The 25,422-nt window shown below is 37.8% G+C and overlaps 1 long non-coding RNA gene across 1 annotated transcript; it reads right to left on the bottom strand.

Annotated features, from left to right (window-relative positions):
* Nucleotides 1-1,596: 1,596 nt before the first annotated feature.
* LOC311608353 lies at nt 1,597-25,148 on the bottom strand. The gene is made up of 3 exons (XR_014782917.1): nt 25,030-25,148; nt 3,465-3,570; nt 1,597-3,013 (listed from the first exon to the last, which is right to left on the bottom strand). It is a non-coding gene; the product is annotated as an uncharacterized lncRNA (long non-coding RNA).
* Nucleotides 25,149-25,422: the final 274 nt, after the last annotated feature.

Below are 25,422 nucleotides of genomic sequence, written 5' to 3'. Positions count from 1 at the left end.
ATGGCTGGGAGGGTGTTCCTTCACACCACATGAGCATAGCCTTTAATATAACTCAACGTCATCTGTGGATAGATTTTTCTAATATAAAGTACTTTGTCTTTCTCAATGAATATGCTTTTTCGTGAAGGTTCTGGATGTGCTTCATCTGGGAAAACTAAGTGTAACAAAAGAGCAAAAGATACAGTCTCTGGGAATGATGTCATTAAATTATTTCTCCAGTAGCAGCACTACAGTTTTTCTGAGAGAAATTTAATGTTTTTTGTTTTGCTTTTCTTTTTATGTTTTGTTTTGTTTTGTTTTGAGACTGGGTTTCTCTATGTAGCCTTGACTGTCCTGGGCTCACTTTTTAGACCAGGCTGTCCTTGAACTCACAGAGATCCATCTGCCTCTGCCTCCCAAGTGCTGGGATTAAAGGCATGTGCCGCTACCACCACTCAGCTGAGAAATTTAATTTTAATGCATAGTGATATGTTTATTGAAATGTGTTTGTTTGATTTAATTAATAGCATATGCAAAATAATTAGTTTAAGTGGAGAAAAGTTAGGAGCTACAAGTTAAGCAAACAGTCATTTACTGAATGTATTCCTATCTTTACAGTGTTTCATGAGAGTTCACAATGAGAAGTTTTTTTTCCTAAGTCCTCTTCATCATCCACTTAATAAAGACAAAGCAAGCTGAGATTTTGGGAAATAGCCTGGTTTGGGTTCTTCCTGAGTGTTGGCAAAAATCCAGAGTAGAATCCTAAATGAGCTCCTACGACCTCACATGCAGGATGGTGCATGAGGCCCAAGAGGCTTTCTTCTCCTCTATGGTGGCCTTCATGCTAAGCCTTAACAGCTTCCTTCCAGGTCAAGGGTTTGCACTAGGAGAGAATTCTAAGAGTAAGATACAGACTGAACAGGCTAACAATGGCAAGGTCAGAAAAGTCGTCGCAAGACTCAGGAGGTAGCAAGTTTTTGTTTTTTTGTTTTTTTGTACAATGTGCAAGCTATATTATTATGGATCACATTTGTTAACATATATCTCCTTCTTACATTTTCTTACCGATAGCTTTTTTTCTTATTTTAAAAACATCTACATTATTAGATTGAAGGCAATTAAAAAATAAGTCTGAAACTCGTATTTATTTCCTCTGCTAAAGTCTACCTTGGTTGAGCTAGGTAAAAAGGGAAATGGGATACCAAGAGACTCAGAGCCCTTATAACAATCACAAAGCAACAACAGAGGGCACCCTAGAGCCACAGAGCAGGAAAGACAGGCATCAGACCTTACCAAAAGAGAGAAGCTTGTTTTCCCTAAATGAGAAAAATTTACAATGTTGACTTGAACCTAAAAATAATTATTACAAATTAAACAAACGGGCATCAGACCTTACCAAAAGGGAGAAGCTTGTTTTCCTTAAAAGTGAAAAATTTAGAATGTTGACTTGAACTTAATAATAATCATTAAAAATTAAACAATGCATGCTATTTTTGCATATTTATATGATGTGGTATAATTCAGGACATTTCTATGCCATGCAGTCATCAAGTCATGAAGTCAGTGTTGCTTTACCCTTGAAGTTCTATTATTTTCATTTCTCCCAGGTATTTTGAAATGTATCACAGCTGTGCATTAATGATTTGGTTTAATATAGGAAAAAAGGAGCAAAGAGAATCAGAACTTCTTTAGAGATTAAGAAAAACTCAGAAGTGACTGGGTTTCACAGAAACTAAAGCTGAACTCTAATATTTCAAAATGTAATCCATTAAATATAAAAGAATTAAGGCTAAAAATGCATAAGCAATAAAAACCCCAATGATGGAAATACAAAAACACACTATAACACACTACTCTGAAAAATAAAATCTTGTCATCAAGGCTTGCTTTTTATGTAGACACACAAACATATAAATATAAAGGAGTTGACTGTTTATTGGAAGCTAATTTAAGTGTATGGCCATGTAAACATATAAAAGAAATCCTTCGTTTGCTTGTATCCAAGGTCAGAACTCTAGAATATACACAGATGTCTTAATTTTCTGTTATATCCCTTCTTATACCATGCATTTTGTCTAAAAATTTCCTGTTCTTCTTTGTTGTGTGTACTACATGAACTGGAATTTCTTTTATAAGGTATTTTCTTGAACAGACAGATACTTGATAACAAAAAAAGTATAGATTCAGAAGCTTGAATAAATTGACTCTGTTTCTAATAAACAAATCATATAGGAAGGATAGATCTTTCTCTTATCCATTTTTATTTTATTATTGTTTTGATAAAATCTCAAGGGATGATTAAATCTACCGAAATTCATCAAATTTATCATTTATCTGAAAGATGACCTTTTCTAAACTATTCTCTGCCCTAAACCCATTATATGAATGTGCACCATTCTGGGAGGAAAGGGTTTCTATTTTTCTAATATTACCTTCTTGCAATCAATGTTATTCTCAAGAGGATTTCTGTTTCTTACACTAGATGTTCTTTGTAAATTCTCAACATGACCTAATATAAAAATCAATGCATCTTTAGGTAAGTTCATTTCTATTATTAGATCTAGCTGTAGCTTCTTGCTAACGTGTTTTGAAATACAAGTAGCACCCAACTCCAGGGCATGGCTTTTCCCTGGTAATGCATCAAACTCCATTATGGTAAAAACCATTACAACAACAATAAAATTTGCCATAGGTTTTAAGTCTCCCTCTGCCAGCCAATTACAGGCAATGCTTGTCCCTTAATGTTCTCATTGAAATATTGGTCCCGATTGAGTTAAGGATGCTTTTGCCAAAGCTGTGTCTTTGTTAGCAAACTACCCTCACAAAGGTAGAAGCCGGAGTTTCTGGGTTAGCCAAGACTAAAGGAAACACTTCTCCGTGATGTTGGGGATGCAAGGGATAAACAGCTGACTGCAAGCCGAGAGACGACGCCCGTCAATGCAGAGTGTTGCTTACAGGACTGCTCAGTGTGAGGAATGCATCACGGAGTAAAGGGATGATGGTCCATTCTGCATTTGGCATCTTCATGAAGGGCCTTGTGCAAACAGAAAGAAAGATGGATGCTAAAAACAACAACCGGCTAGGCCATTGGAGGGGTGCCATATTTTGTTCACATTCTTACCAAATGGATGATAAATTACCCTGCCACTTGGATTTTTAGCCACCATAATTAGAATAGTCTAGCATGAGGAAAGGGTTTAGATCCTTTGAAGTGTTGTACAAAAATTTCCCTTCAATATGATTTTTTTCTACACTATAGCATTCATGGAGATCTGCTGTAACTGTGTTTTGAATTTGACTTTACTCTTCCAACAGATCACAACTTTTCATAGTCTCACATATATTTGAATTTCTGTGTCTATTAGTCACCCATATTTTTCATTATCCCTCAAATTCACTTTTATATTCTAGATATCTTAATTATGTGTTTGATTAAAAGCATCATATTATGCATTTTACATTTATTCTAAGGAGAAAAGACAAACCTTTGAAGCAAAACTGTAAAGAAAATGGTTGAGGGGTTCCTGTGACAGGACCTTAGTGCCAGCTTGCCAGGTGCTCTCAAGGTCAGTTGGGAAGTGACATAGAGAACTATATAAATACAGTGAAGAAAAAAAAAATCAATCTTCGAACCTCTATGGTAAAAAGCTTTGGGCTTTATTCCCTAGAAAAGTATAGAGTTTAAATGATTCTTGGATTGTGCTCTTTAACTATCATTTACAAAACAATAAGGTTACTGTTCAGTAAAGTATATTTTTCTTTTTTCTCTGTGATTACCCAATATTTAGAAGCTTATGATAACAGCTTAAATCTCTCAAGTGTAAGAACATAAAACATCTGTGGCATCTTCAATGTAAAGGGCTTACCTTCAAACTTTGAGATGCAAGGAAGGACTACAGCCTCTTGTTTTGGGAGTCTCATGGACTAACCTGGCAACAACACACAAGAAATCTTACCTGGTCCAGGATTTTTGTTATTCCACAATTCTATATAGTCAGGCCAAGTGGCACAGTTTCCTTTAAGGTGTGTGTGTGTGTGTGTGTGTGTGTGTGTGTGTGTGTGTGTGTGTGTGTGTGTGCATATTTAAATGTATTCTGTATAATTTTAGGTATATATAAAATAATATGAGTCCTCAAAGATATATTAAACAACCTCGGTATAATTTATCCCCCTTTCTCCCTATCTATTGACTGTCCCCACAAGGTATAGTTATACTTTCTGTTTTTTGTGGTTATTCCATGGTATATGCTCATATCTGAAGATTTAGAGCTAACAACTACAGATGGGAGAGAATGTGTAACATTTTTCATTTTGGGTCTGGACTTAGCTCACTTGATATCATGTTTCCTAGGCCCATCCATTTATTTGAAAAGTTCAAGACTTAGTTTTTCTTCACAGTTTAATAGCATTCTATTGTGTATACGTATCACATAGTCATTATTCATTCATCTCTTTAAGGCTATTTAAGTTGTTTCCGTGCCCTAGCTATTGTGAATAGGGTAGCAACGTACATTGCTGAGAGGTATATTTGGAGCAGGCTGTCAACTTCTTAAGGCCCATACCAAGAAGTTATATAGCTTGGACATATGGTAATATATATTCTTAGGTTTTTTTTTTTCCATACTGGTTTCCAGAGTGGCTGCAAACATTGTCATTCCCTCCAACCCGTGAGGGGTAGTTCATCTTTCCCCATAACCTTCCCAGCATTTGTCATTATCCCCAAAGGATACATCGACATCACAGATCCTACATCTATGACCCAGGGAGTGTCACAGAAGCGGGGCCAAAAAGATTGTAAGAGCCAGAATAGCAGGAAGTGTGTTGTGTAATTGTCTCTCTGAGAAATGTCTGTGCAAACAAGACCTGAACAATGGCAATGCTGACACTGAAGGGGAAAAATCAGAAGCTCACCCATAGACAAAGAACTGCAGGCAATGAATGACTGGTGAGAGAGGGAGAGCTAGCCTATCACAGAAATTATGCCCTAGTTTTTGACTCAAAGCAAAGCCACACACAGTCAGCAAAAATGTATGCAACAGGTTATATTTATGTATACCCATACATATATGCACATGTATACATAACAACCATACTTGGAAAGATAAGCTATCATTTTAAAAGAAATGTGAGGGGAGGGATCTAGGAGAAAGGGTACTAGGGGAGGAAAGGGGGGGCAATATGTGGTATAATTATATTTTAGTTAAAATATATAAAATTTAAAAATAGTAAAAATGAGTATAAAATATGTGATAAAGTTTGATTGTTATATTTTATGTGCAGTTTTCTTTAAAGCCACTTTATGTCCTATTTTATTTAAGAGAAAATCATTATCTTAAATTTTAGCATCCAGAGAGAAACATGCATTGTTTCTTTAATCCATCTGCATGGCTGTTTTCCTAAGTAAGGACCTTCATGCCTGCCGTAGGATAGTGACTGCCCTGGTAAGGGAATAGAACAAAAGCAAGATTTTTCTTGCCTCTCTTAAAGTTCTATGGTATAAATAAAGTCTCTCTGTCTGAAGATAATAGTAACTGAAATGATTGCGCCATGACTCTAACAGAAGATGTCAATATGATGCAAACGGATGTTGTGAATCAGTAAATGTTAAGTCGAAGCAGACGTTGGAACCTATGCAAACATATACAGCAGTCAAGCCTTCAAAGAGTACTGCTATCCAACAAGCAAGCCAGATAGAAGATTAGCAGTAACTATTTTTTAAAGAAAAGCACTTCCTGGCAAAAAGATACAAGTAGGCGTCAGTAGTGCAGCCATTTAAATCCTAGGTTCCCTGTTATCAATGACATGATGAGGATAAAGTTCTCAGTGTTTTATGATCTTCACTGTGGAACAAGAAGATGGGGAGTTCGCAGATGATTTCATCATAACATCCACTGAGGGCTTTTTATTTTAAACAGACATAATCTTAGAGAAGTTGTATATTTTCATTGGTAAGTGCAGACGACATTAATTTTATTTAATTCATCTAAGGAGGTTTTGTATAGAGCAGTGTGCAGCCTAAACAGCCTCAGAGAAGCCATTCAGTCAGCGTCTCTCCTGAACTCTTTATAGGTGTATTTATGAGGTTAAAAAAGAAAACCACGAAAATAAACATGCTATTCGGGTTACTTGTCTTTTAGTGTCAATGAATCATTGAGTAGTTTGAAGATGTTTTCCACCAGAATTCTTGTCGGGTCAGAAACTTTTTTTTTTCTTGGAAAAATAATGTCTTTTGTGCTAATCAATGTTCTTTGTTCAACTCCTGGACAGAAATCTTGGCTCTTTAATAACAGCCTTTTCTAATTCTGTTTTGTAATTGCAACAAGCCATGTTGGAGGATTTATCTGCAATGATGCACGCCAGCAGTATGTGGCCTTTTCTTGAACCCATCAGGATTGTGCCTTTTCTTTGAACTCTTGGCTCCTTGGTGCTACTGACCCTGTTGCTCATTTATAACATGGGTGCTATTTATCACTTCCAGACTTACAGATATTGTTGTGGAGAGAGACTGAATGCAATCATTCATGCCATTGCTGCTTTCTACTGGGGCCCTGCAACTTCCTTCCTCACAGGATACCTGATAGGGAGAGATTAGTGACGAGGCTGTAATTCTATTGAGGGATTGGGATGTAACTGGATTGTAAACTATAAAGTGACACTCAAGAGATTTGGGATCACCAGAATGTGGAGATTAAGTTACAGCAGCTACAGTCCATCTCTGTCAACATGTGTGATGTGATGGTTTGTAATCTGCCTGTAAAATATTTGCTACCTGTAGAGAGAAAAAAAAAGACTTCTTTTTACAGTACAGATATTACTATGGCTTCTGCAGTTTCAGAGCTAAAAGGAAGCATTGATGCTTCAGTTTTACAGATACTTACAGATATTTTAGAGCCCATTAAGTAAAAAAGCTTCTTTCTTGATAATATGTTTTTAATTATGAGAAACTTACTGTTGGTTTCTCATATAAAGAGTGAGATATTTGTTTTTTTTTTAATGGGATGGAATTATTTTTGTCCATATAAAACTAGGAGTTTTAAGTTGCTGAGGAAAAAATTTATTTGAGTCTTAAAATTACAAAGTGAAGGTGGTCACTGCAGTCACAGTGTTGCATAGCCAGCATCAGTACCTTATTCCTCAGTACTTTTCCCACTTAAGATTGTATTAAACTCTACACTCCTTTAGCTTTTCCTCCAACTTATGCATCCTGAGTGCGAATTGTGCAGAGTAAAAATAAACCAATTAATTGTCTGGACACTTTACGTAACCCCTAGAAGGGACTAAACCATCATCTCCAAGTTAACAGTTTCACTAAAACCCTGCCTCTGTGCCTTTAGCAACGCTTTCACATATAATTTTTCAGGAAGAGGTTCTCTGGGCAGTATTCAATCTTTGGCGTTACTAACGGTCATCATTTTTAAAGTGTGGTACAGAAAGTTTAGATAAGCTTGTGGAAGCAGATCTACTTACTGCAGACATTTCTAGAAACCTTGTGTATCTTGATAAACTCTGCCTCTCAAGACCAAAGGCATAGAATATATAGCACTTCCTGAGCCCTTTGCCTGGGCTTTTTGTAGCTTCTCAAGTTCTATATTGAGCCCACTCTGTGGCTTACTCGTGAAGGCCTAATAAGGATACTGCTAAAGCAGGAGACTTTTCACTCCAGGCATTTAAATGTACAGGTAGCTCACTAGGACATCATAACCTGTAAGAATGTGCAAGACTCAGGATTTAAAAAATCTTCTATTAAGTGAATACAGCAACTAACCTATTTTTAAAGCATTTTAATACATAATTTCTATATATTCAAGTCACACTGAAAACTTCTTATTGTCATCCTAGTCTTTCAGATGGATAAACTAAAATTCACAAACAGATTAGTGAACTTCAGATATGTCACAATCCCCTATTGGGGGCTCAGTATTCTTTTTTAACATTTCACATTTATAAAACTGTGAGTTGATTTCAACAGCATCCCGATTTTTCAATCTCCCTTTTATTTGGCAAGTCTGCTCAGGAAGCATAGATAGTCCGCTGCTTTCTGGGTCTTGGTTTCTATACTTATGAAGCTGAAGATGCTGGATAATCTTTAATATCTCTTTAAGCTTGGAAATATTATTGTCAATGTCCAAGGATGGGTTTTTAAAAGCCAGTTTCAATGTTTTAGTAAAAAAAGAAAGTCTATCATCTGTCCCACGTTCTCAGTAAAAGTGGTAAACTACTTCATTCAATAAATGGAGATTATGGCAGCTAGCCTTAAAGAAGCCTCATAGAACTGAGAGCAAGTTATAGGATCAAAGGCACAACACTGCTCCACTTTCATAACTACTAAAATGAATGTAAATATGCAACTTACCTGAAACTAAGATTTCTTAGACAGGAATTGAGATACAAAAGGCTGGCTTTTCCTGGCCTTCCTTGCAGATAGATAAAAAGGTTCAGTGGTGAAGCCTCACCTGTCTCTGGAAGGAGAGGGAGCAATGGCTAAACAGAACAGTTGTTAATTTATTAGTAAGGAAGAGTAGAGAACATAGATTTGGTCAAATGTCAAATGGCCTAATGGAGATATTTTCCCACTCTCACCCTTAGTTTTAGCCAGTTTACAGTGATTTTTCTCTGTTCTAAAATACGAATGTCAAGAACACCCTTAAAACTTTCTTCTCTTTGATTATGATAAATTATTTCAAAATTCCTCTAGTGTACTATTAAGTGAGAAAATGGCCTTTTTGTTTGACTTTTAGGGGTTGGCACTAAGTACTACTGTGCAATAATAAAACCTTGATTTCTTTTTAAAAATTTCAGTAGATAGCAAATTAAGTATTTTTCAAATTATGTTTTTTCTTTCTTTTACCATTCACCTTGATATTCTCACACCTTCCTTGGTCTAATTTATTTTGAATTAACTCCTCCTTTTTTATCTTTAAATTTTTTTTCATACAATAATTTTGATCATTGTTTTTGCACTCTACCAACTCACCCCATAAAGCTCCCACAAATCACACAAACAAAAGTCAAAACAAAATCAAACAAAGTCCTAGTAAGACAAAAGCATTTCCAAGTAGAATAAAACAAGACAAAATAAAATCACAGAGTTTTTGTGTTGGCCCATTATTCCTGGGTACGGGGCCTGCTCTGGAGTGTGGGTCAAATACCTAGTGTCACTCCATTACAGAAACTTATTTTCCATTAACCAGCAAGTATTAGTGAATAGCGTCTTGGTTAGGGGTAAGGCCCTATGTTTACTTCCTTCTCAGTCCTGGGATGCTGTCTGTGTTTAAGCCACTACAGGTCTTGTACACAGTGCCACAGTCCCTTTGAGTTCTTATGCACATTACTCCTGTTTGATTGGATGTAAGGCCAACTCCATGAAATGGTGTCCATACAAAACTCTGCTGAAGTGGCCAAGCATCTGACACTTGGTCGTGGGCCTAGAGGAAAACCTATTCCTATTATTCTGCTAGAGGAACTTAGCAATAAAATGTCTCCTAATGACCTCTTGTTATACCCATAAAAATGTGCCCCCTCAACGTACATAAGACAGGCTTCCTGCAGGATATGAGAGTTAGCACAGACAGTGATGGATAGTATGCAGGAAGTGAGCTATGGAACATGTAGTCCTAAGTGGGACGTCATTATCGGACCTATCCTCTCAAGGCTCAGGGATCTTTGCAGAAGAGGAGAGGATGAAAATCACAAGTTACGCACGGCATCCCATTCTGGAGCTGCCGAGTATATGTCTGATCTCATTTCATCTTCTAAAATGAAAGATAACTGCCCTACGGTTTTGGTTGAGGAAACTGAGAACATGGAGTTTGTACAGAGGACAGATGTGCACCCTTGTAAGCTACCATGGTATAACTGGATCACAATAGGAGAGACAGCAAGCTTTCAAAAGTTTTTTTTTTCCTCCCAATGATTAAAACCCACAGATATGAGACATTTTCAGAAGATATGGTGGTAGTTAATTTCATGTTGGCTTTTATAGTTATCAGTAGATTTATTTTTGAAAAACCAAATGCAACTTTTATAACCTTCCAATCAAACCCTTCTCTTAGTCTTTTGATCCTTAGTCAGTTACTTTGGAACCAAGATTTTCTTCAGTCACGAACTGGAATCCTTCTGCTATGTTTGTTCTCTCACTTTCTGTGGCTACAACATGAGAGATTCTAAAATCACTTTCACACAGCTCATAAAAAGCCCCCAAATTTTACATTTTACTTAGTTAGCAGTCTCCACAGTCTATTTTTCTCTGGCTTCTGTTTAAAAAAAAAACTGGTTTCATTAAGTAGCAAAGATGGGCTTAATGAAATGGAAGTTAACGACAAGAAGATGCAAGGAGTTTAAGTAGATTCTGATTTGTCTGTTTTGGTTTTTGGTTTTTTGATACAGGCTTTCTCTGTGTAGCCTTGGCTGTCCTGAACTTGCTTTGTAGACCATGCTGGTCTCAAATTCATAATGATCCACTTGCCTCTGCCTCTGAGTGCTGGGACTAAAGTCGTGTGCCACCAAGTCATGCTAGATTCTGAGGTTTCAAATCTTAATTTTATCATTAATTTTTTGATGTGATCTGGATTCATAGAAATGACAGGTGATAAAATCAGTAGTGAAGTAGTTTGTGTGTATATGTGTATGTATGTGTGTGTGTGCCTGTGTGTGTGGTATGTGTGTGTCTCTGTGTGTGTGTACCTCTGTGTGTGTGTGTGTGTGTGTGTGTGTGTGTGTGTGTGTGTGTTGTGCATTTCCCTTCCCCAGCACTGGAGTTACACAAGCACACCATCATGGCTGTGCATTTTTTCCAGGGATTGAACTTAGGCCTCATGCTTGTGAAGCAAGCTGAGTCAAGCAAGCTGAGCTCTTTCTCCAGTTCAGATGTCACCTCTCAAACTGGCTGATGTTCCAGGAAAAATACCTAGTATATGTGGTCTGGTGTTCTTTTCTCTCCTTTGGATATTTTACTTCTACCAAAGTTGCTTCTCTAACTTGGATGCATCACCACCCCTCCAGACTAAGTGTTCGATTCCAGTTGTGACCTGAACCCCAATCCATTCCTAAAGAGCAAGAGGTCAGAGGTGAAAGCTAAGGTCATGAATAGCTAACTTTCTGAATGTATCTCAGAGCTTACAGATTACTTCATTCCAGTAGGACTGACATTGACCTGTCATTGATAAGCAGCACTACTCTTTAATTGGACTTACAGGTCTTCTGAATCCACCCGGGCATGTGGCTTGTTTTAACATGTGAATAGCTTTATTAAATGACTCATGTGATCTGACCTATGTATTCTAGGCAAACGCCAAGACAGTGGCCCCTATGGTTCTTTCTCTATGTGGGAGCACATAGCATATCTCCCATTTCTTTTAATTAAGCAATGTTTGTGAAAATTATTATGATTTTTTTTCATTTTACAATGATTGATTTCCCCCATAGAATATATTGTAATGGGTCATGGGTATTGTATTGGTGATCAGGTCCATAAAACCTACAGCAACTCAAACCAGGAAAATCTTAAAATACAGTTATATAAATAAAACTCTTATTATAAATTTGATCCAGATAACAGATAACTTTTTGAAATTTTGGAGTTTTCTTGAAGTATATTTTACCTACTGTATAAATGACTCATTTAAAGCATACAATTTAATTTTTGGTATGGTCACAAAGTTATGCAACTATTGCCACTATCTAGATCTAAAACTGCTTTATTATTGTCACAGAGTGCACATAAACTAACATTTACTTTCCATCTTTTCAGCCCCAGGACCACTGTTAGGTTGTTTGATTCTGTACATTTCAGATTGTAGCGAGTTTTTGTTTTTGTTTTTTTTTTTTTTTACTCATCTGTATAGTCCTATAGCTTTATTTACTTACTTACTTTCTTTTTTGGGGGGGATTTAGTCTTTTTTTTCTCCTTTATTAATTTATTCTTGTTACATCTCAATGGTTATCCCATCCATTCTAGTGGGACTCTAGATGAGAAAAGCATGGGAGAATGGCAAAGTAGAAGGATCCAGAGGGTCCTAGAAACCTACAAGTAGAACATTATGATAGGCAGATTTGGGCACAGGGATCCCGCTCAAACTAAAGCACCAACCAAGGACAATATAGGCAGTAAACTTTAAACCCCTACCCAGATCTAGTCAATGGACAGAACACTCTCCACAGTAGAGTGGAGAGTGGGATATTACTTTCTCACGTACTCTGGTGCCTCACCTTTGACCATGTCCCCTGGAGGGGGAGACCTGGTGGCACTCAGAGTTTTAACAGGCTCTAAATGGCACTTTATTTCCTAAGAAATTAGAGACGCATTACTTGAAACAAAAATGTTTGAGCTAATATTAAATGGTATCCAGAGAAATTTTTATTGATGCTGTTTTTCTTTCTTTAGCTATATTTTTGCACAGCAAGCAGATACGTTTTTACAAAAGTAACTTACAATTTCCCCTAAAGAAGTTTATTATTATTTTTAGTGAGACATGCAAAAGAGTCAAAACTGAATAGACTAAATACTGGAATTTACCGAAAACATTTACTTGCTAGACCATGTAATTTTCTCATACAGCAATGCATATGGAAAGTCTTCTAAGTAAGCATTTGTGCTGTTGTCATGGATTTCTTTGCATGTGGCATGTTGAGGTCAACAAGTGGGGGAGAATAATACATATGAGTTAAGGAGGCTATCAGAAGAATGCTTAACCTCCATGCCTTGCCATTTCTCTTTCTACTCTCTTTCCATTTGAATATATTGGAAACAGGTCAAATTTCCCTCTTGATGTCTCGAAGTGAACTACAGCATGGTTGTTATGGCAGACTCTCACAAGCGGGAGGACAGGACATTTAGTTTTCTGTCATTCGCATTTGCAGTTGTGTGTCTGCTGGAAGGCACTGGTACACTCCAAGGCCGGGACAAACACCTGACTTACACAGCTCGGCTAAGCATACTGGCTCTAATGTAAAGACAGAGTGGGTATTCTCTGTAGAGATCTTTTCAGGTCTAATGTGAATTTAGAAGCATGACCTGAAAGACGAAACATTAGAAAAGAGTTCAGCCAAGAGACAATACTGACGTTTCCGCTGCTTAACGTGGTCTGCTTCAACATCCACAATTGTTGGCAGATAAGAATTGCCTCAGGTCTTTTTTTTTTTTTTTTTTTTTGCCATATCTGAACTGACATATACCCAGTATGTAGAGAAGAACACTTTTGGATGGCAAGGGAGCTTTTGGCAGTCAGTAGTTGCTAAGGGAAGAAAAGTCACTTTTCTTTAGAAATGCGGTTGCTGGTAGCTTGCCAGTCTCCACTGGATGGCCCCACTTCCATGCCTATATGGGTTTTTGAAACAACCAAGAGGGCATGAAATTAAAATGGAAATGTGTTGTGGGAAACCTGGGTGGCTGGACAGGGAGAGAGAAATATATGTGATCAAGGTACTTTTTATATGTGTATGAAAATTTCAAAGAACAAATTAAAAATTGATTGCCTTCATAGCAGGGTTGGGACTAAGGCCTGTAAGGGATGCTAAGGTCCTTCAGATGGAATTAACCCTTCTCCTGGAAGAGGCTGAGCTCTCACTCACAGGACTTGATTATTACCGCAAGTCATGATAGACTGAATTTACTACTCCACTCCCTATTCTTTTTATCTCTTCCTTGGGCACACAGATGTCCTACATTTCTTAGGATACACCAAGAAGCTGTGATCCAAATTCAAGGGATAGATAACTCTAGGAATGTTTTACTATTTTTTTCATTTTTATCCAGAAAGTTATAAATATGTTCCTGCCTTTTAAAATAAGACTTCTACCAAGACCTAGCCGACGAACACGATATTCTCCACTGTTGAGTGGAGAGTGAGATCTGATTCTCACGTGAACTCTGGTGCCCCTTTTCTGACCATGTCCCCTGGATGGGGAGGCCTGGTGGCACTCAGAAGAAGGATAGCAAGTTACCAAGAAGAGACTCAATAATCTTAGAGCATACATAGGGGGAAGAAGTCTCCCTCAATCACAGACATAGGGAAGGGGAGAAGGGGGGAAGTGGGAGGGAGGGAGGAATGGGAGGAAACAGGGGAAGGGCTAACAATCAAGATGTAATATGAATAAATTAATTAAAAAAAAAATAAAATAAGACTTCTAATTTCCCAGTGGTTCGATATAGGACACAGATACTTCATCGCTGCTCTAAAGAAACATCATAGAGAAAAAAAAATCTGCTGCTTGAGTTTTAATGTAAAGAGTAAAGTAGAAAATATAAAAAGACTCCACAGTTTGTTTCAGAGACAACCCCTCTCAGAGTGTGCTCATCAGCTAGACAAAACAGAAACCCAGAAAATTCCCTCTTCCTCAGTGTGAAGGCATGACTCCATACAAATCTGTCAGACATGAATACCAGATGATATAAGGAAGAGATGAAGACAGACAATACAAACCTTGTTCTTAATAGACTCTCCACGTAATGCTGGGGGAAATATTATGGCAAATACCAATATTATGAACACAGTAGACTTCTGGAGTAGAGATGGGCTAATGAATCAAGCTGTATCCAGATGTATCCAGATGGTTAAAAGTGAAAAATTAAAAGGCTAGATCCAAGCAAAGATGAAACTTTTGCTTTAATTCATAAAGAGCAATGTAATACCTGTAATGTGCCCAGCACTGTTCTAGGCTTTAGAACAAGTAGTGTTTAAAACCGCAACAAAAATCCTTGCCCTCATGGAAGTTTCCACTCTATGAGCAGTGAGGGTCACACAGTTAAAGCTGTGTGCCCAAAGACCCAAAGGCAAGGCATGCAGTAGCTAGAACATAGAGGAATAATTGAAATATTTAAAAGCACAGGAAGGTGTGGATATGTTTTCGGTCTTGTCCCAACTGAAGAAAACCTCAACCCTTTTCCTCCTGACTTAATTTTCAAAAAATTCATTGAACTTCATCTTCATCACAGAGGATTTTTTTTTTAAAAAAAATCTTTGTTGATCAGAACAGGGGCTTTATGATAGTGCAACACTGGGCATAAATTAAAATTTTCTGTATGATCTGTTTTGAAACGGGGAAAGTAAGAGGAAAAAAATCTGTATTAGATGGCTGGCTCAGAGAGACATAGTAATATATCTGTGTTATAAATGAACTCCTCTATGGAAAAATTTTGTAACTCTGTGTGATTATGAATATATAACTAGCTGGGATGAACTGCAGTGCCCTAGAAAGTTCTGTCTTACAAAGTATGTCTCCTACATTTTTCTCATTTATCCCTTTATACATAAAATATGGTCCTCCAACTCTCAAGTCTTTGACTTTAGTTTTTAGTTTAAATATATTGTATACATTGACTGAATACTGTTATTCTAATGTTATCTGAGAGGCTGTCAGATTTCAGACATCTAGGAAAAACTATTTTCTGAGTCTTCCACTTGCTAAAGATTAGCTCTCGTTGTTTTCTAGTTTCCTTCTCTGGCAATGTCCATCTGCACTTCATTAATTTAATTTCTCTATATTTAGCCGTTCTTTTCATTTTCCCAATTCCATTTCCTTTTTCTTCATTCACACTTTTTTTTTTTGCATGTTTGGAGACTTTCCATCCTCTATTTTCTACTACTGTGAGTTGAGGTTCATAATACTGCAGTAAGTCTGGAAAAGCATTAACCTGAACTTAAGCAGGTTAAAAAGGCAATAAAAGATAATATAGAGTGTAACCACATAACATGTAGTAAGGCTACTTATGTTTTTTCAAACATTTCCCACATATATGACATATGATATATTTTTACTGGGAGCCATTGTAAAAAAATTAAAAACCACTCAAGTAACGAGTGTTAAGGACTTGATAAAATTATGCAGAGTTAATTTTTTGAGTAGCATATTGTAAAAACTTCAACTAGGCATGGGCTATAAGACAGAGTTTATTACTGTTTTCCTTATGATCATTATTTGTTTTAAAATTTTTACAGTAGTAGAATTTGGCCTTGTTAACACTCTCTATAATGCTTATTCATATTATGTGTGTTCAGACTGGAGTGAATTCAGTTCTCAGAACAATCTGGCATTCAGGGAGGAGGTGAAATGAGGGTAGATTTTAAAAAAATATTCATACTTAAGAGCCTAGTCAGCTTTCTCCTCTGGGAGCTGTCCTTCACCTTCCAATCCATATAATTTTACATACAAGATTTATTTTAAAGGCTATTTTCCTCATGAAAAATTCTCAGCAGTATTTCATGAACCAACTTACTACTAATAAATATTAACATGAAAAAGACAGATGTGCTTTTGTAGTACTGAAGTGAGAATATTGCTGGATCTTGTTTTGAGATGAAAGGACTCATTCTTCTCTTATTTACTTTTCTTTTCACTAATTGCTGTGCAAGTTCATGTTAGAAGGGTTTTATTATTTTTACAAGTTTTCATTAAATATTTTACATATACATTTATGTTATCACACACACACGCATATATACAATAAGCCACCTACAGCAAGAAGAATCATGAAATACTCACGAATTATATAAATGCTACTTTCTTAGTGTTTTGGGTATTTGTATTTGACAGCCTTGAAGAAAACATCTTTCCTATCTTGGTGTGTCTAAAATTCTGAATGTAAATCAACGTCTATCATATCTCATCATTATCAACTTAAAACATCTATCTAGACCTAAAAACATCTTAACCCCTAACCAACTAAGCTTAATTGTAAAACTAAACTATCTGATCTTCAACCCAATCAGAGACTTGAGAAAGAATAAAATTAATTACCTGAGTAATTAACTTGTCGTATATGCTGTGAAAAGTTAATAAAATATGCATATTGCATATAACCTAAAAGTTTCCAATTATATACAATTATGAAATTTTACATACCAAAAATAAATATTATTTTTGTTTAAATTCAGTGTTCAGTCATACAAATAACTATATGATTCTTTAGGATATAAATATGCAGATTCTTAGACGAATGGAAAAGATTTTGTGTTAGATTTAAAAATATAAGTGTTTACAAGGCTTCCTACACAAGCATGAGAACCTGAAGCTGATGATACCCAGGACTCACGCTTCATATCCGGGACTCACGCTTGATACCCGGGACTCATGCTTGATACCCAGGACTCACGCTTCATATCCGGGACTCACGCTTGATACCCGGGATTCATGCTTGATACCCAGGACTCACGCTTCATACCCGGGACTCAACGCTTCATACTCGGGACTCGCACTTGATACCCAGGACTCACGCTTGATACCCAAACTCACGCTTGATACCCGGGACTCACGCTTGATACCCAGGACTCACGCTTCATACCCAGGACTCACGCTTGATACCCGGGACTCATGCTTGATACCCAGGACTCACGCTTCATACCCAGGACTCACGCTTCATACCCAGGACTCAACGCTTCATACTCGGGACTTGCACTTGATACCCAGGACTCACGCTTGATACCCAAACTCACGCTTGATACCCGGGACTCACGCTTGATACCCAGGACTCATGCTTGATACCCAGGACTCACGCTTGATACCCAGGACTCACGCTTGATATCCAGGACTCATTCATGCTTGCAATCTTAGTTCATAAAAGGAAGTACAGGTAGATCCTTGTGGCTCCCAATCTAGAGAAACTACCCTACTCAGTGAGTTCCAGGCCAGCCAGAGACCTATCTCAAAAATAAAGAGGTGACTGACATTTGAAGAACATATGAAACGAGCACATACATGGACACATATACACACAGATACACACAGACACACAGACACATACACACATCAGAAAGAAAGTTTAATTTAATTGTAGAAACATGATTACACAGTTTTATATTCAACATAAAATATCTATTTTGAATCTCTAATCATGATTACTGTGTGATATGGTCCCTGTTAAGTTAGTGCTGTATCATGTTATGCCAATTAAAATTTAAGGTAAGGTAAAATTTAAGCCAAGGTAAAAATTAAGGTATAATTTTAATAAATCCATGGGAAGACTACTGGTAAGCCTTCAGCTGATTCTGTATTTACGCACTGTGTTGGGACAGAGTGATAATGAAGTGGCACTGTACTTAGTGTGTGTGTGTGTGTGTGTGTGTGTGTGTGTATTTATCTTTACTTGTATTATCTTGAATTATGTAGGAAACTGAGAAATCTGTACATTTCCCAGTGAACAAAGCTAGATATATGGTAAAGTGAATGGTAAATATACATCCGGAATACTCATCTAGGATGAGTTTATAAGATTCATTGTGCTATTGATGGAACATGCACTGTGGAATGTATACAATATTGGATGAATACACTTCATTAAAAGTTATTTACAAATTTTTTACTCCTATTTAACATTAAGTTGTTGGTAGATTTTGTGTATATTTGAAAAAAGTATGATACATTGGGTAGGTTTTTAACCACATAAGTATGCACTATAAAATCTTGATTATCTCTGTGCAAAAATGACTACCAATACATCTTCATAAGGCTACAGTTGTGAAAAATATTACATTATGGTCATGAACTAGGTACTTCTTCATGGAATGTAACTGTGGATAACCTAAGCTGTATTATACATCTGTATATATATTTAAAGTACCTTTTAAAAATCCACAGAGGCTGATTTAATGTTGACAGTAGCATTAGTAACATATAATTGTATGCAGTATTGATATTAATAAGTTAATATAACAGTTGATTTCTAGAGATTATAAGCTAATGGTAGATAACAAGTAAAATGTAGGAATTTGCAATGGAAGTGAAATATAAAACCCTGAAAAACTATGGAAAATACCCCAAGTTGATGTTAGCTAGAGCACTGCTAAAATCGACCATAGGATTGTTAGTGAAGGAACTAATATAAACTTGCTAAGACGGCCAAAAGCTACTTGAGTAAGGAAGTAAGAGCTTTCTCTAATGGGGAGCCAGAGGCACATGCATATTATCTTCAAGTAATGAAGGAAAACAACTGTTGGTCAAGAATTTTATATTACTGAACTCTTGAGAAAGAAAGAAAGAAGAAAAAAGAAAGAAAGAAAGAAAGAAAGAAAGAAAGAAAGATAGATAGATTTGGGCAGAGAAGAATAGAAAACATTTCTGAGCAGAAGTCTTTTTTTAATTATTTAAGTAATTTATTCAGATTACGTCTTATTTGATATCCCCTAACTTGTATCTTCCCAATCCCCTTCCCTCCCTCTTTCATCCAATTCCTCCTCCTCTAGGTCTGTGACTGCAGGGCACCTTGTACTCCACTATAAGATCATATCCTATCAGTTCTCTTCCTGGTAGCCTGCTTACTCTTCCTCCGAGTGTCACCAGGCCTCCCCACCAAGGGGAAGTGGACCAATAAGGGGCACCAGATTCATGTCCGAGTCAGTCTCTGCTCTCCACACAATTGCTGATGTATCAGACAAGATCCAAGATACAAAAAGAAGTTGTAAGCAAACAATAGCAAACATGAGGGTAAAGTTTAGTAATCATTTATTACATAAGACAACTAAAATGCTTTCTAATTAGTGTTGTAAAATCAAGTACAATAAACAGAACAATAAGAGATTATAACTTGAGGAATTCAAAGTCAAAAATCATTGTGCGTTCTTTAGGAACGATATAAAGAAACATGAGCATTATATGGACTGAACAGGCTACATTTGAAGTACATGTGTTCCTTCCCCTAGAAGCATTGCAGGTGTGGCTGCTGTGACACATGTGTGTCAGGAGGTGGCACGTGGGAACCAGGCCCGACTGGGCTGCCTTCCTGTCTTGCGGTTGCATGTCCTGTTTTTAGCAGCTTCCGTGTGTCTGTGCTTATGTTGGTTAGCTAGTCTTGGTTACCACTCTGAGTACGCACGCACCCCTCCCTTCCTTGAGACTTTCCCTGGTGTGCGCAATCACCTCTTGAGAGATTTCACCTGCAAGTAGCATTCCTGCTTTGCTGGCTATAAAAAGGCTCTTTGGAAGCTGAATAAAGGCCGTTGCTCTCTTAGCACAAGAGATCCGCTTTTTTATTGTGTGTTAAATCCGCAGTTCCTCGCCCTTGACTCGGTACCGCGGTGGCGCCATAGTGGCAGAGAGAAGAAAGGCTACTTCTACACTCAGTGTTCTGACCTTTGAACATTTGAGTCGCCTAACATCCCCTGGACAAAAAGTAAGCCCGAGGGGACCACCAGTCCAGGGTCAGGGGACGTCAGACCAGGAGCTAGCCAGTCTGGTGCCATGCAGGCTCAGAAGGGCTCCTAGGATGGGAAGCAAGCTGCAGTCTAGAAAAATTCTACCTAGACTCGGAACCCTGGACAGGAGTGTGCCCGAGACAACCAGCAGACTGATCACTCAGGTCTGGAGGTTGAAAGTGGGGGCAGATCGTGCCTGAGATGATCCGTGCCTGCTGCCGTAATGCCTAGGTGGGACAAAAACTTCTGAAACCACTCCTGAGATAACCCCAGACACTCAGAGACTCCAGGCACCTCGAAGAGGAGCAAGTATGTGGTAGAGAAATGGAAAAGAAAGAGAAACAGTAGGATGAAGCCACAGTGGAGAGAGGCCGACCTGGAGACTCGACCGTAATGAAAAATAGCCTGCTGTGAGTAGCTGGTGACACCACATGGGACCATGGTGGGGTCCTGGCCTGTGCTGGCACTGGGAACCACTTTTGGGTCTGTGGCCCTGCAGGAGCAGGGGTCCGTTAGCACCAAAGGCCAGGCAGATGTCCCTTCTCTGGGCTGCTGCCCAGGGACATATTGATGTCTGAGGGCTGCGCAGAATTGAACCCTTGCCTGGGCATCCTGGGAGACAGCTTGCCCGGGGGCATGACAGCAGCAGAGCTGACCCTGGCCCTAGCCAGTTGCAGTACTCAGGGAGACCATCACATAGGCCAGGAACCACAGTAGAGTTGACCTTGGTTGTAGGGAGTTTAAAGGTATGAACATGGGAGAGCAGGCATATGGTGGCGTTGATGAAGGAAAGTTACACCCACTCCCCAACCCCCATGGTTGCACCTGTGAGATCTGGCCCTGGAGTCATGAGAGCAACAGAGTTGTCCCTGCTTCTCATCAGCTGTAGCACTCGAGAGAGGACCCTGCACCTCGCCTGGGCAGCATAGTAGAGCTGACCCCTAGGCATAAAGGTTGTGGGTGAGCTGGCCCTAGGTCATGACCATGAGAGAACAGGCTGTGCCTCTTGCCTACTTTGCAGTGGCACAGATACTGGAGGGATACCTTCCTCCCCTCCCTTGTCCCTTGCCATCCTTGGCAAGTAGGAGAGCTGGCCCTATGGTCATGGGAGTAGCTGAACTGGCCCTGGCCCTCATCAACTGCAGCACTTGGGAGAGTGGGCCCTGCACTCCACCTGGGCTGCAGGGTAGAGCTAGACCTGGTTTTGGGGCATCAGAGCTGGAGACCTAGCTCTGCCCCATGATGGCTAAGCATTGGATGGGCCTGCCCTGGCAGGGCAAGGGAGATCACCCTGGTGGTGTGAGTGTGCCAGAGTTGGCAGGCTGACTAACTAACTCAGATACTCCTTGGGCCCAGACCCAGGGCTTTTTGTTGGCCCACTGCACCATCTATCCCACTGAGGATGAATGGCTAAGGTGCAGTATAAAAGGGTCTAGTCCTACAAATCCAAAACCAGGGATCTCCATGACACAGGCCAACGACAGGATATCCAAGAGGAGTTCCAGTGAGGTTCCAGGACTGATAGAGTAGATAGAATACCATAAGCCAGACGCCTCATACCAGACAAAGAACTCATTGCAATGAACATTTGCATGCAAAGAAGCATAAACACAAGGGCATATTGTGGGACACACCATGGCACAATGAGATAATTTTCCTCTCTTTGGGGTAGGTTACAAGGGTGGAGGACAGGTACTAAGAGAGAGGGAACATTAGGATACAATATGTGAAATTCACAAACAACCAATAAAAGTTTAAAAAATATGTATATGTATACACATATGCATATAATAACAATTAGTGAAAAAAGAGGCCATGAATTTGAAGAAGAGTGGGGACAGGTATATGGAGGGGTTAGAGAAAGGAAAGGGAAGGGAGAGATGTAATTATAATCTCAAGCCACAGAAGGCATAAAACTAATGCAATATTTTAAGGTAAAAAAGAGGGACTGATTGTCAGTTGACTATAATGAAATAACAGTTTCCCAAGAAAGCAGATAATCAAGTAGAATAGAATGTTTAATGACTGGATTTTAAACTTGTGTGTTAAATGAAATTATTTGATAACTATAACACTGACAGTAGAGGGCAGGATATCCCTGATATTGAGTGAAGATTTTATGAAAACTGCAGAGCATCTCAATTATAACTAAAATCCTGTATCACATGTTTTACTATCAGAGATTTTACTGCCTAAAATTCTAACACAATTTATTATTTAAAAAATTTTAAAAAGGCCCTCAGAAGAACCTAGCTTTTAATAAGATGAATGTTATATGTGGTTTTTTTGCCTTAGAATTTTGTAAATCTCCTGGGGTTTGTGAAACAATTTTGCTGTTTTTTTTTCTTTTGTTTTGTTTTCATTGAAGATAATTTCAAAAATTGTGGGTTTAAAAACAGAAAACTTAAAATAACTTCTGAGTTAACTCACTCATTATGAAAATAACTAAAACTGAGTAACAAGCACCTCTATAGAGATTTTAGAATCTCTATAGAGATTCCATAGTTTCTACCGGCCATAGTCTTTAAATAATGGCCGGTAGTGTTTGTGATGAGATCCTTTACCTATGAGCTTTCATATCTCATAATACAGAGATCTATGTTGGTTTTGAATCTCATGCAACATCTTTGCAGTTAGTGCAGATAAAAGTCTTATGTTCTATTGTAAGCAACTACGCTAGTGTACGAGAAACAAGGATGCCTTTTTAAATTTTTGAGTGAGTGAGAGAGGTGACGTTGTGTCACATCCATGTTACTTAGTCTAACGAAAGTGTCACAATAAGAGTGTAACTAGATTTCCACATTTTATCAGTCAGTTGGGATAGCCTGTGTTATCTTGTGACAAGTCACCTAAACTATCAGTGAATCATAGCAGCAGCAGCATTATATTTCTCACACAAACTACACGGTGCTAAGGATGGTTGTCAGCATTGAGATGTGCTGTGCTCCCTCAGGACTTCAGGTTGATCAGTTGGCCCTGTCGAGAAGATTTTGATCTCATGATACAAAAGAAAAACAATGTGGCAAGTAGTGTTGTGGCTCTTGTACTTCCTTCCCATCTGTGACATGTGTCATGTTTCCCTTTTCACAAATCACATGTTCTGGCTGACACTGGAGAGTGGGGTAGTGCATCTCTTCCTGAGAGACAGGCTGCAGTGCTTTCAAAAATAACACTGCCCACGACAACATCCTTACCATATTTGTTAGAAATCTAGCCAAAAAATTTTAACTTGTTCGTATAAAAACTACTCATTACAAGCAGCTTGTGTTCCGTAGCTATTACTTTTGCTTTGTTGTCAGTTTCTGAGAATTTTGAAGCCAACTATTTAGGAATCTAGTGCAATTAATATTTAGAAAGTACCATAGTTTATGCTGGTGATTATTATCACTAAGAAAACAATTGTACTGAAAGATTGATAACTATGAGGCTAGAAAAGCAAAAATTCCAAACTTTGGGCATCTTCCGTGCTTCAGGCAGACCATATTATAGATTTCTAAGTCAAAAGAAAAAAACCACTCTAAAACATATATAACCTTTAAAAATTAGGATACCAAGTTTCAGAAGATTATCTTAATGAATATGATGATTTACATTGATAAGAAAATTTGTATTTTTCCATGTAGTTTTCATAGAAACTCTGGTAATTTGGTATGTGTATGGCTAGCATCTTCCATTGGAATATTCAGGTTTAAGAATTGCCTCAAAGTGTCTCAAATTCTGAATGATAATATAAACTTCAGACTCTTCTTTCATTTGTCCACAGTTTTACACAGTCTCAGATATTGTCTATGCCATATATTCATTCAGTATTATGTTGTATTTCCCAAATATTGTTTCTTTACAAATATAAGAAAAAACAAAATGAGATTAAAATAATGATTTCTAGCATTTATTTTCTGACAGCTTAACACGGGGACAATTATTCTGTCTGAGATTATTCTGCTTATGAGACAAATGTGTTATTTGACAATAAATTCAAAATTAAGAGAATAATATAAAAGCAATTTATGTGTAGGTGCATGTCAGTAATTCTATCTTAGAAGATGGAGGTGTGAAGCTCAGAAATTCAAGCTCCATATTCTCTAGTCCATTTCTTCAGGATAAAACCAAACAGAAAATCAAAAGACGGTTTTAGAATGAGTGAGTACAGAAAATAAAGAGAAAAACATTTATTTTGCTTTCCCTTATTATATTATACCATAATTTTGGACGGATAGAATTGATTTCAAGTCTTGATTTTATACTTTTTTAGTACTCATATTTGGCAAGGCATCCATGTCCCCTGTTTACATCTTATTCATGTGGGCTTTCTCCAGAGACAGCAGCAAAGCGGAGTAATAGTGATAGGACACATCATGTCATATCCAGCCCAAAATACTTACCTATTGTCCCTTTAAGACAGACGCTACTTCTAGTCTCAGTAGATGATCTTACTCATAATAATTAAGTATCTTCATCTCATTTTAGGTCAGAAATAGTAAAAATGTGAGTAATAGTTTTTACTATGTTTGTTTGTGAATCTAGTAAGTTACTCTGAATTTAAAATAGTAAAATGACAGACAGGAATAAGTGTATGGCTGAGTCTAGCTGTTGATAAACCCATAAGCATATGCAGAAAGTATAAAATGACCCATCTTTCCTCCTCACTTGCAGAACTGGTAAAAATGCATATAATGGAGTTAATCTTTCATTATATTTTCATATCAAGGATCTGGATTTTTTTTTCTGTTCAGTCTTGTGTGTGTGTGTGTGTGTGTGTGTGTGTGTGTGTGTGTGTGTGTGTCCATCCACAAACTTGTAGCATCATGTAAAAATACACAGACCTGGCACTTTTTAAAACAGCCCCCTCCGGATGATCAGTGGTAAAAGCTCTGTGTGTACATCTGGAATTGCTCAAAGGTCACTTTAAGTATGGTGTCCTTCTTACCTGCTTATTTCTCTCTCTCCAAGACTCTTTCCAATGTGCTTGGCGCCAGGGACATCCAGCTGAGAACCGTGTTGTGTGTTCATGTTATGGCTTTGTTCTCTGCTTGCTTTCTCACTGAAGAAGAGTCATTTTATTCTGCCCTCTGCTAGGCATGAGAACTTCTCACGACTTAAATAAAAATCAAGCTCTCTGTTGGGCAAATGTATTTTTGGCCAGTGTGCTTAAACATTGCAGACTAGAGCAAAGGTAAGGACTCTGTTTTATAACAGTGTCTTATGCGGCAGGATAAATGTAACAGCTTCTCTAAGTTTATGGCTTCTGATTTGTTTTTGCATTGGTTTTCAAATTACGAGTAAAATATATACAAGTATTAGTAATTTTAACAATTTTACC

The sequence above is a fragment of the Acomys minous genome (assembly GCF_964271855.1).
Source record: "Acomys minous genome assembly, chromosome: 11".
Classification (NCBI taxonomy): domain Eukaryota; kingdom Metazoa; phylum Chordata; class Mammalia; order Rodentia; family Muridae; genus Acomys; species Acomys minous.
This window is presented reverse-complemented; position numbering and strand designations above follow the sequence as displayed.